General features: G+C 46.5%; 1 long non-coding RNA gene across 1 annotated transcript; it reads right to left on the minus strand.

Moving 5' to 3' along the window:
- Positions 1 to 2,928: 2,928 nt before the first annotated feature.
- Positions 2,929 to 15,220, minus strand: LOC121109653. The gene is made up of 3 exons (XR_005857580.2): positions 7,496 to 15,220; positions 6,895 to 6,962; positions 2,929 to 4,781 (listed from the first exon to the last, which is right to left on the minus strand). It is a non-coding gene; the product is annotated as an uncharacterized LOC121109653 (long non-coding RNA).
- Positions 15,221 to 15,335: the final 115 nt, after the last annotated feature.

Below are 15,335 nucleotides of genomic sequence, written 5' to 3' on the forward strand. Positions count from 1 at the left end.
GCAGCACAAGCCCAGCATGTCTGTGCAGGAACCTCCCAGCCATTCTTTCCTTACACATCTGCTTCCAAGGTTTCCTGCCTCAAATTTAGGGACAAGCTGTGGGAGCAGACCCAACACACACAAAAAAGCACACTCTCATATATGTGTCCACGTGCAAAATGTCCTCTTCTCAAAGTCGACTTTAGGTTTAACATCAGGCCCAGCTAAGATGGCCGCTTCCTTTCCCGCTTTCCCTCCTTCCAGCTTGGATCCAGCTTGGATGTGACCAGGAGCCCCACAGTTTGGCTGACGGAGCCGGGGAGGCGGTGGTTATGGGATGTGATCCTTCAGGCTGGACTGGAAGAAGCTAGGGTTTGGTTTTCTGGGGAGGAACTATGATCTGAAAACACGAACCCTGCCAGCCCTCTCACAAACAGTGCTTGGATAGACAGGGGAAAGCTTGTTTTCCTTTAGGAACTGTCAAGCTGCAATCCCTTCAATTCATATTGTTGGAGAGCAAAACCAGGTGTTATTCAAACGTTCCTTGGCAGGAAGCCACTGTAAATCCCCGCCACGTTAAAAAATAACGGTGAGCTTTGGCCGTGCTTTGAGCTCTTCTCTGTGACTCCACCAGAATGAAAACCCTGTCAGAAGGCCGTGTGGGTTTTCGTGGTCTGCATGGCTCTGTCGTTCTGCATTCGGTGACAGAGCGGAGTTGTGAGCTGGGGCTGTCCAACGGGGGGCTCCTCCGTGGGCACGTCCTCATGGCATCAGGTGAATGAATTCCTCCTCTGCCCTGAGGCACTCATCAAGTGTTTTCCGTGGAGCTGGCTGTCCTCTCTCGTGGCTGTTTCTTGTGCTAGGAAAAGCTCAGCACCGCTCACTGCTCCTGCCTGAACCTGTCCTCTCCTTCAACACTCCCTAACAGGAGACCATGGTACACCTCCAGCACAGCCTCGAGATGTGCTCTCTGAGTGCTTTCAGCCTTGCCTTGTGGTTGGAGGCTTTCCAGGAGCACGCCTCCTGCCTAACTCAAGGGAAGCGGCCCCATCACTCGGCGAAGAAAGGACCTGGGGATTTTTGACTTCGGCATTGAACTTGCCTTTGTTACACTTAAGAAACTCCTACACACATTAATGAGATTCCTAACCCATCGGTGTCGGATAGGTTATTACTGTGGTTATGAACCCTTCCAGTTTTTGTTCTTTATTTCATCGGCGATGCTACAGTGGCGGGCGTCCCACACGCCGGCCAGTGCTCTTGAGCAACACTCAGTGCTGGGGAAGCTGCTGCTCAATCAGAGGTTGTTCTGCACCCACTGCAGGCTGAGCTTAGGAGGAACATACCTTGGTGCCATGATTTATTTCCTGCACTGGATTTATCTTTGTAATGACTGTCAGCTAATGCTTGGTGAAGGGATAAGTAGGTCTCTCCATTGGTAGCACATCCGTGTTTTAAATCACGTGGGAATGACAGATGGTGATGAAATATTAGAAGCTTGCAGAGCTTCCTCCTTAAATTGCCTGCTCGCAGCATGTTTTGTTGTGGGGACAGCCATGCTGAAACCCTGTCTTGAATTTTTTTGCACAGCCACAGGGTCTGCAGACATGCACTAACCATCTCCGAGGCATTTCTGGTCTTAGCAGGGATCTACTTGTTTCCTTTTGGCTTTCTCACTGATTCATCAGCTTCCTAAAATAGAAAGCACTATCTTTGTTTTGTTGCGATGAGTTACAAAAGAATTAGCAACATCAGCTTAGCACCAGGAAATACAAATCAGGTCATTCTAAAATGTCCTTGGATTTCAACCGCAAGACTCCATCCAATTGTGCATTACCATTACCTTAGAAAGAGTTCCTGCTCCTTGCAGTGCACAACGCCTTTGATCCCGTACTGTAATTCTTTTCAGCCGTGGGTGTTTCTTGCAAGTTCTGAGCTCAGAGTTTCTCCACATTACTCAGAATGGCCCCAGGAGATAAAAAATGTGCAAGATACTTCTGAGAGAAGATCAAATGTCTTTTGGGCTCCGTGCACCCCTTGCTTGCTTAGGACACACATGGTGCATGCCAGTACCCTGTGCCAGCAGAGCTCTGTTGAATGAATACATGCCACGGGAGGTCTTGCTGCACTAGACAGCATCTCACAGGAGCCAGGTGCAGGAGTCCTCCTTGCATACTGAGTCACTTTTCAGGTCGCAGTTTAGAACTGGTTATGCACAACAACAAACCAACAAGATCTCAGTGTCTGCAGGATTGAGTGTAATGAAGCCTCTCGGCAAGAGACAGATCCTGCCACGTGCCCTTCCTGGCTGGAAAAGCCAGTTTTCACAGAGAGGTACAGCTTCCATGCAAAACAAGATAGCTCTCTAAGTGCTAGCAGAGTTTTCAATAAAACGTGCCAGTGAGATAGCCTTGTCCAGCTGCTATAGCAAGAGACCTGCGCTCCGGGTTTAGTTGCTGTGGGACTTTGGGCAGGCTGTGTAACTCTGAGTTCCTCATAGGTAGGATGTGGTCAGGTAGCCAGCCAGGCACCAAGGGGTGATGCAAGAGGCCTCGTGCACTTAACCCTTTGTGCTGTAGGCTCTCCGAGTGCTTCTCCAATAACTGTGAGTTGTCAGAAAGGCTCTTTGATGACGCGGAGTCAAACTGCTCCTGGATTATTCTTCCAGGTGGCGTGAGGTCTGAATCCCAGAGAGTTACACGTATGATTCAGTTCTTGTCCATAGACACCAAAATGACGCTTCCTGACTGCGAGTGACAGCATGGCAGAACGTGACAACTCAACAGTGACATTGCCAGCAGTGTCCAGGAGCTGAGGGAGTCACTGTCCCTGGAGGTGTTCAAGAGATGTGGGGATGCGGCACTGAGGGATGTGGTTACTGTGCATGGTGGGGGTGGGCTGCTGTTTGGACCAGATGGTCTTAGACTTCTTTTCCAACATCAGTGATTCTATTGAGTATTAGAAATGTTGTGTTGGTTGTTTTTTTTTTTTCTTTTTTATAAAAAAATGCCTGGCAGAAGCAGAGCCTGGGAGTGTCTTCCAGGGATGTTGGAAAAACATCGTGACTGTGGTTGTGACAGAATGAGGAATGTGTTGTAAGAAAACACAGCTCAAGAGAAGAGCTAAATAAAAGACATTTAAGTCAAAATGAATTCTTTTTTTCTCTTTGAATTTTCTAAGTCTCATCACCCTAATGTCAGTGTTTGAATAATTAAAGTGGTGTAATGAGATGTAATTGCCAGAGCTGGAAGGACAGTAAACATAACTGCACTATTATCAGGACGAGCTGAGCCTCCAGTGGTGCAACAGGTCGGACAGCTGTAATCACACCACTGCACCTGGAACAGGGTCAGCACAGGGGCCACGTGCAGCCTGAATGTGAACATGTTGTACCTGGGCTCTGGAGCTACAATTAGAGCAAAGCTGAAGGTTTATAGATCCCAACACGAAGTAGTATGAGAAAGCTTGAAAGAAATGGAAGTAAATTGGAAGAAATATGAGTTTAATATTCAAATGAGCAATGCCACATTGTCTAAATTTCAGCTGGGATGGAATTGTTTTCTTTAGAGTGTCTGGAATGATGCTGGTTTTAGTTCTAGGATGAAAACAATGCTGATAACACACCAGTGTTTATAGTTGCTGCTACACAGTGTTATACAGAGCCAAGGCCTCCCTCTTCCGCTGCTCAGAGGGCAAGTTGGGCAATGGTTGACGGGTGGTGTGCAATTGCTTATGTGTTTCTTGTTACATACATTCATATATATAGAGAGAGAGAGAGAGAGAGTCATAACTATTGTCCTTTTCCTTTTCTGTATCTTAGTAAATAGTTTTATCTCAACCCATGAGTTCTACGTTTTTTCCCTCCAGTTCTCTTCTCCATTCCCACTCGGAAGGAGGGGAACGAGCAAACAGCTGTGTGGAGCTCAGCCACCTGCCGGGTTAGAACACAACACACACTGCACACTAATTGTTAGGGGAAAAAAAAAGTAAGACGCTATTAAAGAGTAAAAAATGCAAGGTTTTCTGTTTGATCAACTGCAAAAGCAGACCGAGGAGCAAAGAGTAGGGAGGTGCCCTGCAGAAACCTTCTGGAGCTTACATACTGTTTCAAAAAAAGCAAACTTCATACTGAGATGAGGCTATAAAAAGGAGGCTATAAAGTACGTGGAGTAATTCTTCCACTTTTCACAGTCTTGGCAAAACTCAGCTGGAGCTCCACGAGTCTGGCTTGGGGCACCGTGCTCAGGAGGGATACAACACTGATCAGGCTCAGGGGAGAGCAATGTGTGTGATCGGAGCTCTGGAAAAACACGGCTTTAAGGGAAGGCTGGAGAAAGGAGGTGCTCGCTGCAGTGAAGGCAAATGTGATGAAGATATGAGTCTTCAAACACAAAGATATTAGAGATTAATAAGACATTCAATTTCAGCGTAAATACTTCAGTTAGACATTATGAGAAGCTTTCTAAAAATGAGGACAGTGATGCATTAAGTCAGATTGCCCGGGGATTGTAAATCTTTTTAAGAAGTGATCAGAGAAAATTTAGTCAGGAATGACAGAGATAAAATGAACGTATCTCTAGAGAGTGGGATGGTAGAGATGGCTTCCTGAGATCCCTTTTCATCTGGATGTTCCACGATCATCCAAAAGACAAGGCTTTTCAGAAGTGTTTGTTGAGCCACACTGTTCACTTGCATCTTCACCTTGGAAATGGAAATCGAATTGTTCAGTCCCAGTCAGCACTGATTTCAGGCTTTTCTTGTACTCCGCAGCAACACAGCGTGACTGCGTTTAAGTTGCAAGGCTGTCAGGACCGAGTTTAGAATAGCGTTAGTTCCAATAATAAAATTTGATGCAACTCTCGTAGTGATTAAAATACCTATCATTGGCCTTACATCAAAAGATTTCATTAAAGCAAGTCGTATGTCGTGTGTCTCAGATAATTCATGGTCCCTTTTACATTTCAGAGAGACCGTGTTTGGATAAACCCTGCAGTTTTACTGGGACAAGCAAAGCAGAGTCAGGAATAAAAGCACATAGATCCAGTCTATAAAGCATCCCTTCCAGCTCTGGCTTGCCGCAGGGGAGGGAGGTAGGAGACTTGCTGCCATGTTACTATGCATATCCACGGAGCTGCTCGGAGTCCCTCTAAAACACAGGAAGCTGCAGGTGGATTTAAACCTGCTTACAGTGATCTGACCGGGCAGTTGGACCCTGAGGAAAGACAAAGCTTGGCCGAGCAGTTCGGGCCTCATCCTGCCTCTACAGCCACCCCTGGTGTTTTTCTTCACCCCGTGTTCCTATGGCAGCAGAATCAAAGCCTTGAACAACTAATCCTCCTGCCTACATCCTGGGAGATTTAGACGCCAATGTGAATACATTTCTGTCTCCATGTAATTTTGGTTATTACCAAGAGACTTTTAGCTCAACTTCAAATTATTACAGCTCCAGTACAGTGATTCTTGTTGCAACACGGTAAGGCAGTTGGCTCCAGAGCAAGAGTCTTGTAAAATGGATAAAGTGCTTCTACCTATTATGATTAATATTATTTTGCTAAAAACGGAGGGCACTTTGGCTCCCCTCGCCCCAGGTTGCTAAAGCAACACGCATCTGTAAGGAATCATTCTTTTAATTGTGTCAATTAGGCTTATATAAGAGTCCTTCAGCAATCTTAATGTTGTGGAAAGCACAGTCTGAGGTCTGGCTAGAGATGAACCTCATGCTCCAAACACGCAATTATTTCAGGCTTCCTCCTGCCATAATTGCCATGCTGTGCATATGTAGTCAGGGCTAGCAGGCAGGACCGAACTGTGCAGGTTTGCTGACTTCTGAGATGCAAGGAAGCACAACGGATGGCTTCTCAAGTGCATCTTTGGGACAGAAGAAACACAGAGTTGATCATAAAATCATAGAATGGCTTGGGTTGGATGGGACCTCAAGGATCATCGAGTTCCAACACCCCTGCTGCAGGCAGGGTTGCCAACCACTATGTTGCTTTCAACGCCTACTACAACACCACTAGATCAAGTACTAGATCAGATTGCTCAGGGCCCCATCCAACCTGGCCTTAAACACCTCCAGGGATGAGGAATCCACACCCTCTCTGCGCAATGAGTTCCAACACACCACTCTCAGTAAAAAACTTCCCCCAGTGTTTAATCTGAATCTCCCTTCCTTTAGTTTAAAACCATTCCCCCTTGTCCTATCACTGTCTACCCATGTAAAAAGTTGATTTCCCTCCTGTTTATAAACTCCCTTTAAATACTAGAAGGTCTCCCTGCAGCCTTCTTTTTTCCACGCTAAACAAGCCCAGCTCCTTCAGCCTATTTTCGCAGTAGAGGTGCTCCAGCCCTTGATCTTCTATTTCATTTGCAAGACATAATGTTTCAATCAAGAAAAACCAAATGAAGGTACAGACCTTTCATGTAAGAGTACGAGATTAATGATTAATATTTTGCAGCTAACAGGTGCCTGGTTAATGACTAATGGTTTACAGCTATAGACTGCTTTTCAAATGAAGCCAATCTGTGAAATACATAGAGATGTTCAAGTCTACAGTAGTGAAAGTACAGCAAACTGCTGATTGACAGCTTTGTTTGGAGCAATGTGGAAGCTGCGGGGCCACATGGAAACTTTCCAGACAACAGCAGTGCCTTTCTTGTGTGAGAAAACTATGCTGTTCTCCACACAATAAAATGAAATGGGGAAGTTTGTTCTAACTAGCTGCTTATTTTATTAGCTCTATCCTCCCGGGCCACTTTTGCAACCCAAATCATTGTGTGTGAATAACAAGCACTTTCTGAAAACTTGGTCTAATTCGGAGGGCTGTCATTAAAACATTAGAACAAGAGAGTGCCTTGCTGTTACGTGACATTGTGCCACCACACTCGCCACGTTCTGCTGCTGATGTGACTCACCATAGGCGTCTGATAGAGATCAGTTCTTGAAATGCCATCCAACTGCAATAACCGTTGTCTGAAACCTCCTGAAATAAAGAAAATGGCAATTTTATAGTGAGACAACTATGCCTAATTACAGCCAGCGATGGTCATATGACAATATAATTGTCCAAACGTAACAGTGTGATCATTCTAATGCATAACTCCGTTCACCCAAAAGAAAAGTTTGGAACATCAGTATGCTAACTTTCCACAGGTTGCCATCCTCTGTTGCAGTGGAACTGCAGGTGAGGCTGGATTATTACTTACTGAATAGACTATGGGTGATCATCTTTTCATACAATGTTTTCAGATTATAGGAAGGAATAACAATGGTACAGGAGTTTCTCTTCGCTTTATTTGTAATGCAGTAACTGAGGGAAGGACACACAGTAACTCACAGTTACGTATGAGTTCCCTAAACTGAATCCCTCTCAAAATATTTTTGTGTTAAATGATTACAATGACTTGTGTAGAATAAAAGATGAGAAAATGACTCCCTAATCCCACATATGCCAAAATGCAGTAACATCCACATTTAATAACTTGCTAACTTCAGGATGAAGCAAGACTAACTTACTTTATCTTTGCATCAGGCTGAAGCTTTTGGTTAGGAGCCAAACTGTGCAGCTGAGAGAAATCACACCACCGAAATGCAGCTTCCTTTTGTTAATGAGGGAGTGGAGAGAAGGCAGTGTGGGGGCAGGAGTTGATCAGAGGAGTTCTCCAGCTCAGGGTTTCCACTTTAGGCCTTGACCTCTGGTGACCTGCCTCCCAGGACTGAGCTTTGCCATACTGATGCAAAAAGGATTACTTCCCCATGGTTTTTAGTCATCAATCTTCCAACTTAAAGTTCCTTTCTCCTGTAAGGTTCTCAATAATTCATCTGTTTCAGCAACCGGAGAATCACCATAAATCGCCTTTTTACATCAGCGCTTTTTCTCCTCCTATGCTCTCTGAGGGTGTTTTATCATTAATTTTGTCTTCTCTGCATCCCTTTTCAGTATTTTAGCTGCATTTAATTAGCGTGACCATTCATAATGCTCAGAATTGAACTCTGGTCTGTTTGTGGATTTGAGTACAGTCAGTTTCTAAAGGGAGTTTTAGAAATGCTTTAGGATCCAATAGCACCAGAGAAGAAAAACAAAAAAGGAGGGGGGAGGGAGCAGAAAGCAGGCAGTAGCTAGGCATCCTTTCCCCAGCAACTGCTGTACTTGGCCAGTTATGGTTGGGTGGTACGGGGCTCTTTAGGAGGAGAACGTTTCTGCCTACCACTGCAGATTCCCATGTGTGTGTCCCGGAGCTCTCTGCAGATGTCCCTCCCAGTTTCTGCCCAGATGAGTTCCCTCCCCTCGCCCGCTTGGATTTGACAGATGTTTGGCCAAGCAGAGCTTGGAGGGACAGATCCTGGTTGAGGTAAGCGTGCCATCTCTACGCCAGTGAGGATGCTAATTGAGAAGTCAGGCCCTGCTTGCTGTTCTGAGGAGCTGCAAGCGCCCAAGATTTTGCCAGGAAAAACATTTGAGTCCCCAAGGTGCTGTTTCTATGCATGGATGGAGGTGCCATTAAGTTGGTAAAGCCAGCTGTAGCATCTTCTGCACAACAGCATCCCTTAGCACCTCAGGGACCAACCCCAGGAAACCTGGTATCGTCCCAACAATCCTTTTCAAAGGAGCATACATGGAACAAACACTACAGTGTCCCAGGAACCTACACAGGCACCTCCATGCTATACTCTGCCGTTCCATCCTGCAATGGTCCCGTGTGGTCTGGAGGATATAAAACTGTCCTGTCCTTCAAGGATATTTCAGTAGGGTTGGCAGCCTTGCATTCTTTTACACCTCTCAGTGCTCACACTTCCAACCCCTTGCAGCAGAAACATATCTCTTGGCAGCCATGTGAGCTGCCAACAGTGCGGCTATGCTTGCGTTGTGAGAGGTGAACAATGTGGAGTTAGACTTTGGAAGGCAGCTGTGTTGCACTAACAGCCCGTGGGCCAAGCTGGGCCCTGCTTTCCCCCAGGTCACACTCCAGCAACAGGGTCAGCAAAGGGACTGAGCACCCACAGCTTGGAGTGGCTACGTGTGGCCTTGGGATGCAGGTGTCCTAGGAGACTGGGACCAACCCACAGGTGTCATGGCGTGGGGGAGAAACAGTTTTGCAAAGGAAAAGGCATAGGAGTAAATGAGAATGCTTGTGGTGTCTCAGCTCCTGCCAGGAAGCCCAGTCAGCAGGGCAAGGCTTTCATTATTCATGTATGTATATATAAACAAAAACTTAATTGCCATTGGGCTTTTCAGGCTTTTGTTTGAAAACACAAAAGGTACACAGAGTTGAAGTGCTGTTTGCTCACCTCTGCAAAGATTTCTGAGGCTCCTGGGGCTTCTTTTCCCTGCTTGGCCATAAAAGGCCCTTGTCTACAGACTGTGCAGTGTAAGACAGGAAGAGAACTGTGGCTATCAGTAGCATTCAGCAGGCACTATATTTTCAGTGAGGAACTAGCGGGGTTTGAGGCATTTTCCTGCAAGTTGCTGACCGCGTGGCCTGCTCAAATGGGGACAGCCTGGTACGTGCCACGGGGGGCTGGGATAAGGAAGGATAGGCCAGTTTCATATCATGAGCCACTGGGAGCTGGAGACCAAAGGTTAATGTGGAATGAATGCAAGTCTGCGTCCTTGCAGACCTGTAGCTTTTGGACATGTTGCTGCTAGATCTTTGTTACATGTGAGCGTCCCAAAGCATTATCTCCTCCCCAGAGACTGGCACACTGCCCAGTAGTGAGAAGGTGGCCCTGCAGCACCTAGGAATGCCCATTCTGAATGGAAAGTTTTCTCCGAGTCCTTGTACAAGCTGTACAAGAGCCTTGGAGGAAGCAAGGGTGCTTGGGATGCTGTATCACTGCCAGCAAACCTGCAATGTTTTGCTCAGCTGCCAGGCAGCACGCTCAGCCCTGCAAGAGTTTGAAGCCTGGTTAAAGTTCCTTGACCATAATGGAGAGGGATCCCCTCAGGCCACTATTTTTTTTTTAAACAACAGAAGTGTCTACTGCAAGGAATCCAAGTGCCAAGTTGCCATCACCGTGGACTCTGCCAGAGAAATCAGGTTATGGGTTACCCTCAGTGACAGCCTGAGGTGCCCTTCCTAGTTCTTACACATACAGACCCCATGTGGTAGGCAGCAACAGGAACACATGCCCTGTTAGTGTCTTTTGTTTTGGATAAAGCCATTCGGTGAACTCCCTTATGACTGGAGGTCTAGGACAGGGTGCTCACGATGCCAAGTTCTACCCTCTACCTTGCTCTAACACAAAAGCAGCAAGCAGCAGCATGCCTGCGCAGGGAGCACGAGGCAGCCAATGAATGGCAGAGCAGGGAGCGGTCTGTACCCAGGCACACCAAGTGCTGCTGGTCTCATCCTTTTTGCCTCAGGTAGCAAAGGTGGCAACAGGCCCAGGGATGTTTCCTTGGTTGGGATCCGTCTCATAACTCCCCGCGTCCCTGCTAATACGCAGTAGTGATGTGTGCTGTACATCCAAAAGGCCTTGGGATTCGAGCACTAAGTATGCAAGTCAGTTAAAAATGACTTGGTCCAGGGACCAGTGTCAGCTTCTCTCCGATGTGACCATCTGAGAGTACAAAATGTTGCCCACAGGAACTTAGTGGTAGGCCTTCAGAACCCAAGCTACCAGCCTCGTGCATTAGTTACTCAGTAGTTCTCCCTCTCACAAGTTCCTGAAATGAAACAACACAGGGCAATGTAGAGAGCTCAGTGGAACATGATAAGCTCCCAGAACAAACTGTTCTCCCCTACTGTTGTTTCTTCACTGTAAAGCCTTAGGACTTTCACCATGCCCTATCTGCTGGGTCATTTCTTTCCAGTCTTCTTAGGAGCAAGGCCTGGTGATGCAGTTTTCCATTATTCACCTTCCGTCCATCCAAGTGCTTGTTCAGGTTGCAAGATCTAAACAAGAGTAGCATTCACAACAAACACATCTGCCTCCAACACAGCTCTATCTTAGTGCTGGCTAAAAAGCATTCACTTTGTAGATTCCACTGAAATCTTTGTTTTGTTTGCAACTGACTTCATCTGCATGCCAAAAACCAGCTTGCACACTCCCAAGCTTCCTCTTTCTCATCTCCCTCCCAACAACTTCACAAGAATTTCAAACAAGAAAAGGCTGGCAATCTGTTGAAGGAACACAGAGACCTTGTCCTTGCTAGCTAGAGAAACAGCACGGGTACCTGTCCGTCAAGAACTTGTGGCTTTTCAGTTTGCATGTTTCTTGCTAACAGTGTTTATCCAGGTAGCACAGATGGGGCGTATCGTTTGGCAAGCTTACCTGTAAGCTTTTTACAACAAAGATGATAACAGGTGCAAGATAAGGGACACGTACAAAAGCAGAGTTCATTACAAATACATTTGCATCCAAAGCAGCAGCAGCAGGACTTGGCTCTGCTTTATCTTAAAAGCATACACTTTGTGAATTCCATTCAAATACTCCCTGTATTTGCATCTGATATCACTCCAGGCAACAACATGGAAGCAAGCTGTGTTTGCATAGGCCTGCGCTTCTGCGCAAGGGCAGACAGATAAGTCATCTCTCATGACAACATGGAGTTTTCAGGGTGGCTCCTGAAAAACCAGAGCCAAAATTCTGAAGAGAGTGCATTGTCCCCACAGAGAGCTGGGTTTTCAAAGGAATGCCTTAGATAAATAGCACTGCCTTCTCAGTTCTGAACTTCTCATTTTGATATCAAAGTGGAAGCCGAGCAGCTATGTGCTAAGCCCTTGAAAACTTGGCTCCAAGTTCTGCTTCTGCCTGTGTACTTGGAGAGCGTGGTACAGCAGTGGAGAGGTTCTTGGTCAGAGAGGATTAGTAACCCGCAATTAGGAGAGAGTCTGAGGTTAATTAGAATGATCTGTGTGCTGATACTATGTCCTTATTCTGAGTTACTCTCTGCAAAAGTCCTGTTTTGCTCCACTGGCTAAAAAGAGATAAGAGACTATCCTAAGAAAAGATAGGTATCGAAAGGTATCGTGCAACAGAAGTTGCATGACCTGAATACCCACTGCTTCACTCACAGCTCTGCAGCATGAATCAGAAATATCTGAAAGCTAGTTAACATCCATAAATGTACTTGATGGCATATTTAAAGTTCATCGAGAGATCCACCTATGGGAGTAAAGCCGAACCTCAGGTAAAGCTGCAGGAGGTTTGAGAACACCAGGTGGGCAGCAATTCCTGCCGAGTGCAGCGGAGTGTGCCCACGGTTGGCAAAGGTGTCGGTGGACATGGAAAAAAGAGCTGTTTGCTTTCGCTCAGGACAGTCAGTTCAGTCCTTCAGCACACAGCCAGGGAAGCACACAGTGGTCCTCATGCTTCATAAATTAGAGACCTTTGTTCTCCACGGTCATTAGTGTAGCACCTCTTGCAGTTTTCACCTGTGATTGAAACTGGGGAGTGCAAAACAGTAATGAGAAAGAAATGAAAGTTTGTAAGCACATTTATCTACAGACAAAACCACAAAAAATAAACATATGCAGCAGCAACAAAGATGAAACCCCTTCACTGCAACGTCATTTTGGAACTTTCTACCTACCTTTGCAATTAAAGACTTCATTATTTAAACCACCTAAAATGGGATAAGTGTGTTTTGAAGTAGCTCACTGCTTGTTACCACATGCATGAATGTATTATTCCGTGGCCAGGAATGGAACGACTGCAGTTAGTCATGTTTTGTTAGTGTACTCCCTTTAAACAAAGATTTTTGGCTGAGTATTTTTTGTAGTTCAGGTAAAAATAAGTGCCATGTGCCTGTTCACCGTGGCATGCAACTGGACAGGAAATACTACGGCTACTCCACAAAGATTTTTTCCTTAACTCTCATACTGGAATGAATCCAGGATTATTCAGCAGAGGAAAATGAGAGAGGGCAGGAATATATCTTTGCCCATACAAGTGCAGATCCCCATTCTTATTTCTTCTCTCATCGTTACAGGTTAGCAATACTGGTGCATCTTCCAGTCAGTACCTGAGCCTCCATCCTGTTGGATATCCTGAGGTGGGTTTCTTCTCCCTTCCTCTTCTGTATGATGACTTTTCAGGCACGAGCACCCGAAAACAAGTAGGCCTCTCATATGTCAGGCTCTGCTTGGCTATCATGGGATAGCTCAGGGTCTCTCTTTCTCATTTATATGCTGACAAGTACTATCTGGATATCTGTAACAGTTGTTGGTTGTAACTGATCAGTATTTTCTGACATTTTTTTTTCCCCAGAAGTCCCATATTAAAGCAATAACCAAATGATCTCTACCTAAGCGAGCCTCTGTTGCCACTAGCAGTTCTGCTAGTGCTACAATCAATACAGACTTGAAGAAGCTTTTTGATAACTATTCATGATATGTGAAGTTTTTGTTTAAAGAAAGAAAGAAAAAAAAGCAATTTAATGAGAGTGGTGAAGGTACAGAATGGCCAGAAACAAATGTCAGCGCGCTGAGAAAGAGGTCAGGACTTTTATAAGACACCTGGTTAATTCTTTTCTTACAAAGGCTTTAAATCAGTTTAGCACCGTTTTGGTTCATTCAGAGATTAACAAAATTTAATATTTTATAAGATTTATTTATAATACCCTTGAGGTTTAGAGTATGTTTATGTAACCTTTCTGCCAGGAATTGGCAGCAGCTGAAAGAGCTGGATTCATTTATCTAGGGGTTCTCTCTGAAAACTTAAACAACAGCAGTTTCAGCCTCCACCCAGAAATCTGCCAAAGCTAAATGGCCTCCTTTGGGTGCCCTGACAAACATAATTCCTGCTCAAGGCAGAGCAGGGATTCAAAACAAGGTCCAGAGTTTCGAGACAAAGAGAACTTTAGAGACGAGGGAAAGAACAGAGGAAGAGGGAAGAATAAAGACTCAGCATAAACCCGCAAGAGCCACTAATCAATAAAATAAATAAGGCTGGGGTGAGATTCCCAGGCTTCCTTTCCTCCTCTCCCCTGTGTTGTCTTGCCATGACACAAAATAAAGGCTTGCTCTCATTTCCAAACAGAAGTCTTGTGACTTGAATGTTGCTGCCCATTCAAAACTTGCCCCATATGCAGCGTGTGGCTTCAGTTCAGTTAGCTCTGCTAACAAGCACGTATATTACTGGCCACGGTCAGGGAGATCTTGCCTGTAGCCTGGATTTCCAGCCTGTAGCCCTGTGCTCATGCTAAATTCCCCTGCTGAAGTTCTCACAGCAAACTGATTCACACCACCAGATTGGTGGAGGACTAACTCAGCACAACAAAGACAGCAGTGAAACTGGAATCAGGGTGGCAAGGCTGAGGACAGAAAGCTCACCTGCTGCTGCTGCTTCTACTAGTAACTACATGCAGTTCGGTTTGGTGTAGTTTTAAGATAAAGCAGCTCTTAAGCATGGCAAGCTTTATGTATTGGTTTATCCTCATCTAGGCCAAACCTGGAGAGAGCACAGCTGCTCTGCCTGTGACTACAGGACTAAAATGGCTGCTCTGTGAGCTAGCACTGCAGACAGGCTGTGTCCAGCTCAAGGTCCAGCAGTGCCCCAGCCTGCAGCTGGAGGCTTCTAAGTCGTCCTCCAGTGATGGACGCGGTCCAGGGGAGGACACAGGGGCAACGGGAGGGCTGGAGCACCTACAAAGACAGACTGAGGGAGCTGGGCTTGTTCAGCCTGGAGAAGGCACAGGGAAGACTTCACTGTGGCCTTCCATTATATAAAGGCAGCTTATAAGCACAGGGGAGACCGACTTTTTACATGGTCTGATAGTGATAGGAAAAGGGGGAACTGTTTTAAACTATTAGAGTTCTATTAGTTGTCAGGGGAAGATTTTCACTGTGATGGTGGTAAGGCCCTGGCACGGCTGCCCAGAGAAGCAGTGGGTGCCCCGTCCCTGGATGTGTTCAAGGCCAGGCTTTATGGGGCTCTGGGCAATGATCCAGCGGGCAGCAAACCTGCCCACAGCTGGCGGTCAGAACTTGGTGGGTTTCCAGATCCCTTCCAAGCTAAGCCATCCTATGAGGATGCTAGGACAGCAGCTGGCTCGTGTAGCGTTAGGTCTCCCCTGAAGCCTCATCCCATGTGCAGTACCAGCGCCGCATTGCCTGGCAGCGGCCTGTCTATGAGCACTGCCCGTCAGAGTTTGGGACTGCTGCAACAGGAGATTTTATCACCTCGCCCCTCCAGGCTCAGCGGGCGCTGTGTGAGGCCCCACGCAGGGCCTGCGAGGCGTAGGGCCGCTCAGCTCAACCCGCCGCAGCAGCCAACAGCGGAGGCCATTTGCAGGACAACAAAAGGCCACGCGGCGCCCCAACACCTGGGCCGCCATCGCGCGTTCTCGGGCGCCACCTATCGGCCCCTCGATGCGTACGCTCCCCGGAGCAGCGTGAGGAAGGGGCCGCCC

This window comes from Gallus gallus, chromosome 2 (genome assembly GCF_016699485.2).
Source record: "Gallus gallus isolate bGalGal1 chromosome 2, bGalGal1.mat.broiler.GRCg7b, whole genome shotgun sequence".
Taxonomy (NCBI): Eukaryota; Metazoa; Chordata; class Aves; order Galliformes; family Phasianidae; genus Gallus; species Gallus gallus.